This window comes from Heterocephalus glaber, unplaced genomic scaffold (genome assembly GCF_053883595.1).
Source record: "Heterocephalus glaber isolate CG9 unplaced genomic scaffold, H.glaber_assembly_v1.0 deba00001579, whole genome shotgun sequence".
In the NCBI taxonomy this organism is placed as follows: domain Eukaryota; kingdom Metazoa; phylum Chordata; class Mammalia; order Rodentia; family Bathyergidae; genus Heterocephalus; species Heterocephalus glaber.
This window is the reverse complement of record NW_028258360.1, coordinates 8,294,467-8,308,707: the sequence shown is the minus strand read 5'-3', so window position 1 is coordinate 8,308,707 and position 14,241 is coordinate 8,294,467. Positions and strand designations below refer to the sequence as shown.

General features: G+C 38.9%; 1 long non-coding RNA gene across 1 annotated transcript; it reads left to right on the top strand.

Moving 5' to 3' along the window:
• The first annotated feature begins 4,995 nt into the window (after window positions 1–4,995).
• LOC110344676 (uncharacterized) lies at window positions 4,996–13,433 on the top strand. The gene is made up of 2 exons (XR_002387395.2): window positions 4,996–6,295; window positions 12,626–13,433. It is a non-coding gene; the product is annotated as an uncharacterized LOC110344676 (long non-coding RNA).
• The last annotated feature ends 808 nt before the right edge of the window (window positions 13,434–14,241 follow it).

The following is a 14,241-nucleotide window of genomic DNA, read 5'->3' as shown; positions in this document are numbered from 1 at the left end:
TAGCTTCCCTCCGGAATGTAGAAAGACTCTCTCCAGCTTTCATCATCTGCTGTATTCTTGATAACCGACATTCTGACTGGGATGAGATAGAATCTCAATGTAGAATTGATTTGCACTTCACTCAGTGGCTAAAGATGTTGAATTTTTTTCATACACTCATTGGCCATTTGTATTCCTTTTGAGAAGTGTCAATTTATTTTCCCATTTATTGATGAGGTTTTGGGGAGTTAATTTTTAGAGCTCTTCATATATTCTCAATAAATATTAATCCTCTCTCACAAGAATAGATGGCAACTATTTTCCCATTCTGTGGGTTGTCTCTTCCCCCTGTTGAAGATTTCCTTGGCTGTGAGAAGACTTTAAGTTTGATATTGCCCCCCCTTCATTGATCCTTTGTATTATTTCCTGTGCTATTGGAGCCTAATTCCAGAAGTCTTCACCTATCCCTGTGTGTTCAAGTGTTTCTCCTATGTTATCTCCCAACATTTCTGGTTTTATATGTAGATTGTTGATCTATTTTGATCTGATTTCCAGGTTAGAAATAAGGATCTAGTTTCAGTCCTCGCATGCAAATCCAGGTTTCTTAGCATCATTCGTGAAAGAAGCTGTCTTCTCTCCAGAGTGTATTTTTGGCTCTTTGTCAAAAATCAGATGGCTGCAACTGCATGGGTTTATTTCTGTGTGCTCTGTTCTGTCCCATTGGCCTACATGTCTGTTTCTGCACCAGTTCCATGCTGTTTGTTACCTTGCTCTTGTAGTACAGTGTGAAGTTGGATATTATGATACCTCTCCAGCAGTTGTTCTTGTTGCTCAAGATTGCTTTGGCTGTTCTGGGTCTTTTGTGTTTCAGTATAAAAGTTGAAATTGGTTTTTCTAGTTCTGTAAAGAATGCTGTTGATATTTTAATAGAAATCACATGGAATATGTAGATCGGTTTTGGAAATATAGCTATTTTAACAATCTTGGTTCTGCAGATCCGTGGAAGAGAGGGGCCTTACACTTCCTAAAGTCTTCTTTGAATTCCTTCTTCGGTGTTCTGTAATTTTCATTATAGAGATCTTTCTTCTCTTTGGTTAGGTTAATTGCTAGGTATTTTATTTTATGTTTTTGAAGCTATTATGAATGGAATTGTTTTCTTGGTTTCTTTCTTGACAAATTCATTATTTATATGTAGGAAAGCTATTTTGTGTGCTGATTTTCTATCCTGCTAATTTGCTGAATTTGTTTATCAGATCAAAGAGTCTTCTGGCAGTGTTTTTAGTGTCTTCTAGATAAAGGTTCCTGTAGTCTACAAATAAAGACAACTTGACTACGTTCTTTGTATCCCTTTTATTTCTTTCTCTTGTGCAATTGCTCTGGCTAAAGTTTCAAGAATCATATTGAACAGGAGTGATGAGAATGGACACTCTTTTCTAGTCCCTGATTTTAAAGAAAATGCTTTCAATTCCTCCATGGTCAGTATGGTGTTAGCTTTGGATTGTCTTACATGACTTTTTATCAATTTGAGATAAGATCCTTCAAAACATGTTTTCTTCAGGGTTTTTATCATGAAAGGATGTTAAATTTCGTTGATGGCTTTTTCTGCATCTATTGAGACAATGGTGTGATTTTTATCCTTGATTCTGTTTACATGGTGCATTACACTTATTGATTTGTGTATTTTGAACCATCTTTCATCACTGGGATAAAAACCAAATTCACCATGGTGTATGATCTCTTTATTGCATTCCTGAATTGTGTTTTCAAGAATCTTATTTTTTCCCCCCATTAATTTATTGGTACATTTTAGGTATACAATACAGTTACATTCATCTTTGGTATCTTGTACCATTACATGAGTAGCTTGGTTCTTATTTTTTTCCCCTTCCCTTGCCCTCCCTTCACCCCCTCCACCCTTCCCTATTTGCAAAGACCTTGTTTCCATTTTTTTCCTCTTCTCATATGTTTTCCTTTCCCTTTTTTCCCTTCCCTTACCCCTCCCAATTCCCCTGCTCTTTTAGACCTTTTCTTCCTGTTACACAATATCAGTTATACATGTTTTAAATTACAATATTAAGATCTACGAGACATTACCACAGATTTTACAGAATTTAAAAGGATATAGAAAGCATATTACAAAAATCTTTTTTGAAATAAATTTGACAACTTCTGAGAAGTAACTTAGAAGACAAATTAATGAAACTAACTCTGAAGGAAATATAAAACTTGAATAGCACCTATTAAAGTATATTCCTAGCTTGAAAATCTACCTATATGACAACAGCAAGCTCATAAACATTTTAACTGATAAATTATATCAAACAATTAAAGAAGAAAAAAGAAGGAACACTTCTCCCCTCATTTTAGGAACTCAACATTGTGCTAATCCTAAATCTGGATAAAGATAATAGAAGAAAAATGTATGAACATAGATAGAAATTTTTTTTAACAAAACAAACTATTAGAAGTCAGATCTGGCAGAATGTAGAAAGTGGTTTTGTTATAGGGATGGCAGTGTTGGTTCAGCATTGGAAGATCCACCCGCAAAAGTCATCATTTTAACAGAGGAAAGGAAAAAGCCATATGATCCTGTCACTAGTTGGAGAAAGAGTATTGGACTAAATTCTACAGCTGTTCATGGTAAAAGCTATCAGGAGACTAGGAGTAGAACAGAACCTTCTCAACAGATCAAAGACATGTACTCCATACTTCCAACAAAAACTCCTTCTATGAATGGAGAAGATACAATGCTTTCTCCCTAAAGTGGGGAACAAGGGCAGATATGCCTACTCTTCATCTGTCCATTAGACTTTGAAACATAGGTCTAAACCAAAATAGTCTGGCAATAAAATGACACAACTAGGATAGGATTGGCACGGCAGAAGCAAAAGCTTTATATGTAGATGAAATGATCATCTCCAGAGAAAATACTAAGAAATCTCTAGGAGCCCCTAGAACTTGTACTTGAATTTAGCAGTATTAGAAAACACAAGGTATATATAAAAATTCAGATCTGTGTATACTTGTTATAAATGAAGAACTGGATATTGAAATTTTAAAGTTATGTAGGCGTACAAAGGACCCAGAAAAGCCAAAAACAAAAACAAAAACAGTGTTGGAAGACGTTTAGCACCCAATTTTAAGACTTCTTCTAAAGCTACAGTAATCAAGGCAGTGTTGGTGGAAGGAAAGACATATAGATCACTGGAATAAAACAGAGAATCTAGAAATAGAACCACACATATAAGGTCCACTGAGTTTTGAAATATTATTTAACAGTAGCATTTTATAGAATATAAACTCAATTCAAGAGACGAGGAAGAGATAGTGTCTTCAGCAAACGGCACTAGAACATCTGGTATCTGTATATAAAAAATTAACCTCAACCCTTTTTTTCCATACATGAAATTAACTTGAAGGGATCTATGAACCTAAATAAGAAAGCCTAAAAGTATAAAACTTTAAGAAGAAATTATAAGGGAAAATATTTATGAATTCAGGGTAGGCAAGAACTACCTAGGATACAAAAACCATGATGTATAAAAGAAAAAAAATTGATGAGATTTCATCAAAATTTAGAACTTTAAATGACATCATTAAAATGAAAAGTAGTCCTTAAACAGACCATATTTACAATGCATATAACCTATGACCAGGATATATAAAGAATTCTTAGAGCTCATTAATAGACAACCCAGTTAAAATGTAGACATAGGAAGATGATAGCCAGTATAGCACAAGGAATGGTGTGCAATTCTAGAATCAGAAAAATACTAATCAGTATAATAATAAGATTGAATTATACACTCATTAGGGAGATGAAGTCAAAAGTTTTAAAAGCCTTGTCATGACTTTTTCTTTTTGTTGGATTCTCCCCCTTTGCGTTTCATTTGTCATGACCAATGGATTCATTCTGCTGGGTTTCCTGGGGTTGTGATCCTCATTGTTTTTTCCTAGGGTATTGTCTAAAATTTTTTGGAGTGCCGGTTTGGTATTCATGAAGTTCCTGAGGTGCTCTTTATCATGAAAGCATCTTATTTCTCCATCAATTTTGAAAGATAGTTTTGCAGGGTACATCAATCTGGGTTGGAGGCTGTTTTCCTTTAGGGCTTGAAATACATCCCTCCAAGCTCTTCTTGCCTTGAGGGTTTGCATTGAAAAGTCTGCTGTGATTCTGATGGGCTTTCCTTTGTAGGTGATTTGTTTCTTTTCTCTCACTGCTTGTAGAATTTTATTCTTCTGTTGGATTTCTGGAATCCTAACTATTATAGGCCTATGTGTAGATTTTTTTGATTAAGGTTAGCTGGAGTCCTATATGCCTCACTTATCTGTATGTCAAGTTCTTTTCCCCTCCTTGGGAAGTTTTCTGCCATCACTTCTGTGAACAGATTTTATATGTCGTCTGCACTCTCTCTTCTTTCTTCATTGACTCCAATCAGTCTTATGTTATTCTGCTTTGCATCGTCTAGCAGCTGCTGGATTGATTTCTCATGTTCCCTTACAATTTTAAAGCAATTTTTCTTTTCCTCCTCACTAATTGCAATCTTATCTTCTAGATGTGAAATTCTATCCTCACATTGGTTCATGCTGCTGCGCAGACTTTCGATGGAGTTTTTAATCTCTTGGAAATCTGTTTGTATCTGTTTTATGGATTCCATTTGTTTCCTATGTTGGGATTCCATCATGTTCCTCAGATCCTCTATTATTTTATCTGTGTCCCCTCTAGATTTATTAATCATGTCTTGCACCATGAGCAAAATCTTTGCTGTTATCTGAGTAATTATTTCTGATTTCATTTTTCCCAGATCCTCTTTTGTTGCCAGTTCAGAGAGTCCAGGTGGTTATCAGAGTGTTCCATCTCGTTTCCCTGTGGGGTTGCTGTAGGTGATCTGGAAGTCTGTTTTTGAGGCTTGTTTATGTGTCTTCTCATTTCCACCGGGGGTGGGGGGGGGGAGTGGTGGTGGTGTGTGCTTCTGGCGCCCACGCAGCTCACCTTCTGTGCCCTAGGTGCTTGGGATGGCAGCAGGGGAGCTTCCTTCCGGGTGCTGGGACCGGCTGAGCTTCACTGCCCTAGGAGCCTGGCATGGAGGTGGGGGAGCTTCCTTAAGAATCTTATTGAAAATTTTAGCATCTATTTTCATAAAGGATATTGGTCTATAATTTTCTTTTTTATTGTTGTTGATTCTTTATCTCATGAGAGGAATTACTTTCTATTTCATGGAAAACTTTGAGGCGCATTAGTGCTAATTTTTCTTTAAAACACTAGTAAAATTCAGCAGTAAATCCAATTAAAGTCAGACTTTTCTAAGTTGGGAGAGTTTTTAATCACTGTTTTAATATTTATTGCTTATTATTGACTTGTTTGGATGTTTATATAATATTGGTTTAATTTTAGTAGGTCATTATTCCCTAGGAAATTATCTATTTCTTCTAGATTCTCTAGTTTATGGAAATGTAGGTATTCAAAAATGGTTTTTTTATAATCCTCCAGACTTCAGTGGTATTTGCTGTCATTTCCCCTTTTTCATATCTACTTTTATTAATTTGGATCTTTGCATTCTTTGGTAAATTTGCCTAATGCTTTATCGATCCTGTTAATGTTTCCGAAGAACCAACTCTTTGATTCACTGATTCTTTGTGTTACTTTTCAGTCTCAATTTCATTAACTTCTTTGCTAATCTTTATTATTTCTTTCATTCTACTGGTTTTGTGTTTGTGCTCACTCTTCATGGACTTGAGATGCATGATTAGGCCATTTCTTTAGAAGTACTCTGTTTTTCTAATGTAGGCATTCATAGCTATAAACCTTCCTGCTAAACCTGTTTTCATTGTATCTCAAAGTCTAGTATATTACACTTCCATTATCGTTTGATTCTAGGAATTTTTAACTTTCTATCCTGATTTCTTTAATGATCCACTGATTCTTCAAAATTTATTCAATCTGTATGTTATTTGTGTTCTATGGCCTATTTTGTTGATTTCTAGTTTCATTTCATTATGACTTGAGAAGGTACATGAAATTATTTCATTTTTTTTGTGCTTGTGAAGACTTGTTTTATGGTCTAAAGTATGGCTTTCGTGGGGGTTGGAAGGGGGACAGGGACAGGATCTCCCTATGTAGTTAAGCCTGGCCTTGAACTTACTGTGTAGCCCAGGCTGGCCTCAAACTCACAGTGATTCTCCTGCCTCTGCCTCCAGAGTTTTGAGATTACAGGCATGCACCACCATCTGTGGCTGGCTTAATCTTGAAGAAAGTTCCTCAGGCTGCTGAAAAAAATGTCTACTGTACCATTGTGGATGGAACACTCTGTATCTGGTAAGTCCATTTGGTCTACAGTATAATTTAACCCTGAATTTTATTATTGATTTTTCTGTTTAGTTGATGTATCTATTTGTGGGAGTAGGGCATTAAAATTCCCCACTATGTCTGTATTAAGATCCGATATTCCTTTTATGTCAAGTAACATTTGTCTTATGAAATTGAGTACACCAGCACTCTGTGCATATGTTCACAAGTTTTATGTCTTCTTGGTAAATTTGTCCCTCTACCATTATGTAGTGACTTTTTCTAACTAATTTTAGTTGAAGTCTACTTTGTCAGATATAAGATTAGCTTCCTGGCTTGCTTTCTGACTCTGTATTCTTGAATTATCATTTTCTACCTGTTCACTTTAATTCTATGTATATCTTTACAGGTAAAGTGTGTTTCTTGTAGACAATATATAGTTGGTTCTTGGTTTTTGATTCAATCTGCAAGTCTCTGTCTTTAATTGGAGAATTAAGACCATTTAAATTAAGTCTAATTCCTGTCATTTTGTTGTTTTCGAGTATTTGGTTTTTTCCTGATTCTCATTCACTTACCTACTCTTCCAGTGTGATTTGGTCAGATGGTTGTGATTATCTTCTTCCTCTGTGTTTAGGATTAGTTTGTAGCATTTTCTACAGTGTTTGGTTTTGGGTAATACATTTCCTTAATTTATACCTGTCTTGGAAGGTCCTTATTTTTCCTTCAATTTTGAAGTCATACAGAAAGTATTTAGTTTGACTTTTTCTTTTCTTTCAGATGTTGAAATACAGCATTCAAAGTCCTCTTGTCCTTAAAGTTTCTGTTGAGAAATCTGTGGTTATTCTCATAGGTTTGCAATTGTAAGTGATTTTTCATATCTAACAACTTGAAATACTCTTGTTCTGAATTTTTGGCAGTTTGGCTATGACATGTCACTGAGAGATTCTTTTCTTGGTATGTCTTGTGGGTTTCCAAATGCTTCCAATACCTGGATATCCATTTTATTCCCTAGATTTGGAGAAATTTCTGTCATAATGTCAGTGACTAGGCTTTCTTTTTTCTTTTCTTCAATGTTTTTATTGAATTAATTTATTAATTTTATCTTAATGTAATACATGGAGATGTTCATCAAAATTTTTTAAAGCACTTTTCTTGCTTATATGGAAAAATAAAACAATAATTCATAACAAAATAATTAGAGAATAACAATAGTTCATACACTGTGTATCATAATCTTAAGAGAATGGCCAAAATGTTACTGAGAATATAATTCATAAACAAATGACTCTGTCTTACAAAAAAGAAACAGATAATAGCACAAAACTTTCTTTTCAATGAACTAAGAGAAATTAACAGTATATATGGAACAAATGAGCATATAGATTGAAATATTTTTGAAACAAGGGAATAGAGGATTTAGAGAATAAACTGAACTTTTTCCTACTTCCTATTTCTCTATCTTTAATTTGGTCCTTATTGATATGTGTATACATTTTAAATTTCTCATATAAGAGAAACCATGTGATATTTAAGCTTGTGTGTCTGACTTACTTCACTTAAAATTATGTTCTCAAGTTACATCCATCTGCCTACAAATGTGTCAAGTTAATATTTATGTCAGAATGATATTGCATTGTGTGTAAATACCACATTTTCTTTATTCATCTATTGATGGACATATACACTATTTCCAAGATCTAGCTATTACAAATGATGCTGCTATAAACACAGGTATGCATGTATCCCTGTAACATGATGACATGAATTCTTCTGAGAAAATATTTAGAAGGGAGATAGCTGAGTCAAATGGAATTTCCGCTTTTAGTTTTTTGAGAAATCTCTACACTGATTTCCATAGGGGCTGTACTAGTTTACACCAACAGTGTAGACATGTTCCTTTACCCTACACCCTTGCCAGCATTTGTTATTATTAGATTTTTTTATTATAGCCATTCTTTCTGAGGTAAGGTGTCATCTCAGTGTAGTTTTAATTTACATTTCTCTTTAGCCAGTGATGTTGAACTTTGTTGTGTGCATTTATTGGCCATCTACTTCGCAGTACTTCTGTGAAGTGTCTATGCATTTTGGTTGCCTGTTTTTTGATTGGGTGTTTTATTTGGGGGAGTCTAATTTTCTTTAGTTCTTTAAATATTCTTTATGTTAGCCCTCAGACTGAGGAATAGCTGGCAAAAGAGTTTTTCCCATTCTGTCAATTGTCTCTTCTCGTTTTTGGTTTTCTCCTTTGATGCACACAGAAGCTGTTGAGTTTGCTCTGACCCCATTTGATGATTCTCGATATTATTTCTTGTGCCCCTGGCATTTCTGTGAATAGATTTTCTGTGCCATTAGCCTGTCTTTCCTCATCTCCCTCAGGGACAATAAGTCTTGCATTTGGTCTTTAAGAGTTGTCCAAGAACTCTTGAATATTTTGTTCATTGATTCTTATGCTTTTTGAAAATTGTCTAGTTTATTCACCTTGTCTTAAAAGTCCTTACATTCTTTCTTCTGATTCATTTTTTCTACTGCTGAAACTTTCAACTGAGTTTCTTATTTGACTAATTGAGGGTTTTATTTTCAGGATTCTCTTTGGTTGTGTTTGAGATCCTCTGTCTCTCGTTTATATCCTGCATTAGTTTTGTTAACTCATTCAGCTACTACTTGGTTTTTTCCCTTGGTTTATTAGCACATGTTTGCAGTGCACAATGATTTACATTCTCTGTGGAGAGTTGGTCCATGGACATAACAAATCTTAATTCCTTTCCCATCCCTTCCCCTTCCTCTCTCCTCCTCCCTCTGCCTCTTGGTTGCTTTCCCTTTTGCTAAAGATGTGTTCTGTATGTGCTCATTGATCATTTTAATAACTGATTCATCTAGCAGCTTATTTCTGTCCCCAGTGATCTAATTAATAATTCTGTCAGTCTTTAATATTCTTTGTCTGGAAAGTCATCCATTTCAATATCTAGGGGTTAGTTTGGGGGGAGTTATAAATTTTGGAGGTGTCTGGTCACCTTGTTTTCTCATGATTCTTGCATGTTCCTGCTGAGGTTTACAGATCATTAGGATCAACATCTCACCTGCTGTTTTGTGCAGGTCTTTTACTAAGTGGCATTCTCTTTGTAACTTTGTAACGTGGCGGAGGCTGTGAGTATGAATCCTTGTGAAAGCACCCACACAAGCTATCGAGCCCAGCACTCCTTTGTGAGGGAGAAAAGAGCTACCGGGAATATCCAGATTGAAAACACCACCCATACACCAGCAGGTAATTTAAGGGTTGTGTAAAACATTGTCTTCCAACTGAAAGTGTAGTTAAGGATACACATGGATGAAATGGCCTAACAACACATTTCTCGGATTGTGTTTCCATTGCGTGTCATATGACTGTATCAAAATTTAAATTAGGGAGAAGTTTGGCTTAAGTGGAGTCTGCTAGCTAACCAGAGTTCTTTTCCAGACCACTATTTGTTCAATGCTGGTTTGGGGGATCTTTCTGAAGCAAATCACATTGTCTGGTGTCTTGTTGGTGCTTGAGACGCTTTTTTAAATTATATGGAAAAATGTTTAAGTGCTTTTCAGTTTTGTTTTGGTTGAGTTCTACTGTATTTGAATATTATTGTAGGTTTTTTTCCCCTTGCATTGTTCTTCTTTGAATGGTTTTAATTGTTTGTATGTGTGTGTTTGATAATAAAGGTATTTAAAAAAAAACATTGTCTTCCATTTCACTAATCCAGGAGAAGAACTGGATAGTAATAATGTGGAAGAGCTAGAAAAAGATAGGCGTGAGTGAGAGTATTTCTACACAAGAGAATTAATGGGCTGGGAGAGGACAAGAGGGAAGGAAAAAAAGAAGAGAAGATATGTAAGTGGGAAGCGAGGGAAAGGATGGGGAGATGGAATGCAATTGATAAAGTAATAGAAACACAGTTAGAAAACCCTACAAAACAAGCCTTGGTGTGGGAAGACATGACCCAACAAGGTGGAATACTAAAGAAGCAAAAGCAGAAATCAAAGCCCAGATGAACGTGCACGGGCACACATGCACACACGCACACACACTTGCACGTGCACACACATGCACACACGCAAACAGGAAAGAAAAGGCCGAATATTCCTCCTTGTGGAAATATTCATAATGCAGACAATTGCCTCCCCAGGCATCTATGATGGGGCACTGCCTGATACAGGTGGGGATGTGACTTTTCTAATCTGGAGCCCTTTTTAGCCTCTGTCCTATAGAAGAAATCCTTTGGCGTCGTCAGCTCTGCCCCTCCGTGGTTACACACTACTGCTGGGGCTGGACAGTCAGTCAAAGGTGGGATGGGTCACAACCCAGATCTCAGTTCTTTTCTGTACCTGGAAAATGGCACAGCAAGAATGTGGGTGTCTGCGGGCCCCCGTGTGTGATTGCCCCCAGACAGGGCTCTTGGAGGCTCGGCTGCCCGAGGTCGGTGCTGCAGTCTTCACTCTGAATGCCTCTGTGCAGGGCCGAGGTGGAGGGGCACAGGAGGCTGTGCTGGGATGAGAAGGGGGAGCCCCAGCCTTCCCCAGGCCCTGCAGGGGTGCACCAGATCCGGACCCTCTCCCCACCAAACCTCCTCCTCACATGGCTGTTCTTTTCCTGTCACAACATTCAAACTTCTGCTGTTTTTTTGTTCGTTTTTGCATTTCCCTAGGCCCAGCTGGATGTGCTCCCTGCTGGTAGGGTTTCACATCCTCCCGAAATGTTGCTGTGACTTTCACAGCTGGAGTCTGCTCTGCCATCACCCAGCCACTGGGTCCCCCACCCTGGGATTTTAGCTCTTCTGTGTCACGGTCGCCATCCTTCTAGGCCTGAGCTGACTCTGGGGCAGTTCCCAGTCTCCCCCGGGAGAGAAGTGACCGTTACCCTAGAGATGCGGCTCTGCTCCCCATCCCACCTGCCCAGGCAGAGGAAGCTGGTTCTGTCTAAGTCCGGTCCCCTGCACAGGCCACAGAGGGGAGGCAAAGGGCGGCTCTGAGCTGCCTCCTCATCGGGACACCAAGGCCACGGGGAAAAGCTGGGAGCCCTCACTCCTGTCCCGTGCCCTGGGCTGTGCATGTGCTCAGCTCGGGCCGCGTGTGTCCAGCAGCAGGGCCAGCATTCCCGTGAGACTGCCTCCCCCGGCCCTTCCCACGGACTTGCCCTTCCTTCATTCATTGCCTGCATGCGTGGTTTCTCTTAACTTTTCGCGTCTCTCTCTAAATGTCAGTACCTCCGGGTTTTGCCTGACCCCTTGCTCTCCGCACTGTAGTGCAGGGATTTCCTGTTGTGTCCCCTCGCCTTGTGCAGCTGTGTCCCTGCTACTCCGGGTGGACGGCCTGGAGCAGCTTGAATGCCGCCTGCCTCTGGGCCACCACGGGGCCTTTCCTGGGATTGCATTTAAAGACCTTGGCCCAGCCTCTCAATCTGCTGAGCCGACTCTGAATGTGCACCCAACCCAGCCCGAGTGTCCAAGACGGAGAAGCACTCTGGGATTTGTGCATGGGTCATCCAGGTTGGCCACGCAAGGACGCAATGTGATGGTGATCGTGTGATTCTGCACACACAGAAACCAAGCACAAGGATGTTACACAACTCCCCAAGGTTACACAAGGTCACACTGCTGCCTGCATGGTGGCAGCTGTCTGCAGCAGTGCCACGACTTACCTCATGGCTCCTCGGCGTGGCTCTGCTGCTCCCTCTGAAAGTCTAGCCATTTCCAAGCGAGCCCTCATCACATACTCCATTGGGAGTGGCAGCAGATCTTTCAACACCACACAACAGGAAGCTGATTGCAACCCTTAATGCGGTGTTTTAATCCCCATACCTGGGACTTAGGAGAACAGCCCAGCTTTCTTGGGCTCCTTTTACTGGCCCAGCTGCAGCTCCATGTGCTAAGTGAATTTGGGTTAGATTGTTCTTGTGTGAACACTGAGTGCTAAAAGCAGTGTAATTGGAAGTTTGAGTTAATTACTAAGACTTGAAAATTTTTAGAAATGAATACTGGGGGAAATGTGTTCTTTAAAAAAAAAAAGACTGTTATGTTTCTTGTTAGTTGGCTTTAACTTACAGAATTCCTGATCAGCACTAAGAAATAATTTCTGGGTCACAGTGTAGCTTGGTTTACAAATAGAATTGTAATAAAAGACTCACAAGAGCTAAAATAGTCTGGGTTAATTCACTCTGCTCATGTATAAGTCATAAATGAGGAAAGTGTTCAGATTCTCACAGGCAACCTCATATCACATTTTTCATGGCAGGATTATGCACTGGGGGAGTTATAATATTTTATACATCCTACCTTTCCTCCCCAGTCAGGCTAATGATAGCAGAATTTAAAAACGAAACTCCCTTTTATTTTACAGAAGAAAAAGTCAACCCCAAGAAGCCAAGTGCCTGGCGGAGCCACGCTGCTCCTCAGCAGCCGAGAGAGTTTGCATAGGAAGGCACAACGCTCCTGCACTCACTCATGTCTGGACGCTCGCAGTGGCCCCGGGCCAGCTTGGTGAAGGGCTGTGGTCCCCGCCCCCACTGGCCCCGGAACCGGATCCACGGGCAGGGTCCGCACGTGTGGAGGGACTTCTGTCCGCAGACTGGCGTGTGCCCCAGCCTCTGATGAGATGAGCTGGTCACCTGGTCACCGTGGGTGAACAGATTCCAAACCCACAGGCGGGTGTGCTGCGGAACAAATCAAACTACACGTTTTATTTGCTTATGCTGAATATATACTGAGTCCGCCAAGAAAATGTGTGCACACTGCAGCAGCTCGCTGTACTGGACCTGTGTGGAAGCTCATGGCCACCACTTGGAGCACCTCTTGTCACTGTAGAGGTCAAGGGGACCAAAGGGAGCTCGTATTAGTATTATGATGTCTCGATCAATTTAGTATTAAAATATGTATGCAAGCTTTTCTTTTCCCGATGTACACATTTTTCTGGCAGACTGTGTGCATACAGTAGGTACCTGTTTGCAGTGCATAAGAATTATATTCCTTGTGGGGAGTTGGTGCATGGACATCACACATCTCGGTTCATTTTTCATGCCCTGCTCCCTTTCGCTCCCTCCACCTCAATCCCCTTCCCATTTGCAAAACATCTATCTCCTATTATTTTTCAGTTTGCTTTTTATTTATATTTTGGCCTTGTCATATAAGAGAAACCATGACATTTTTAAGCTTGTGTGTCTGATTTATTTCACTTAACGTTATGTCCCACGGTGGATCCATTTTTCTATAAGTGCCTCAAGTTCATCCATCTATGGCAGAGTAGTACTCCACTGTATATAAATACCATATTTTCTTTATCCATTCTTGTGTTGATGGCCATATAAGCCACTTCCAAGATTTAGCTGTTTAAGTTGTGCTACTGTAAACATGAGTGTGCATGGATCACTGTAATATGATAGCTTTAACTCTTATGCGAAGACACCTCGAAGGGGAATAGGTGTATAAAATGGAATTTCTACTTTTCGTTTGTTGAGGACTCTTCATTCTAATTTCCATGATGGTTGTAAACAAGGGGATCAGAAGATGAATAGAGGGAGATGGGGAGGGAAAGGGTATGAAAAAAAGAATTAAGCTGTATTATGTACACGCACCAACTGCTCAGGAGGAAATTAATCATTATGTGCTGCCAATGTGTACCAATAAAGAATACGATATGTAAAAATTTTAAAAGCTCAATATCAATTTTAATAAGTGATTATTTTTTAAAAACTAAGATTTTATATATGTAATTAGACTTACTACAGTGGCAAATGCTTTTTGAAATTACGAAAACATTTCTATTACCACTGAATTTCCTGAATTTTATCTCAGACTGGATGCACTAAATTATGTACTACAGGTGGCATTGTTAAAAATGTTTCACTTTCTGAAAAAAATTATCCTGAAACAAATCATGCTATTGCATTTCAATCCTATCCCTGGACCTTAAATACCTCTAAGATGAATGAAAGCTTTTATGGGTTACTCTCTCAAGTG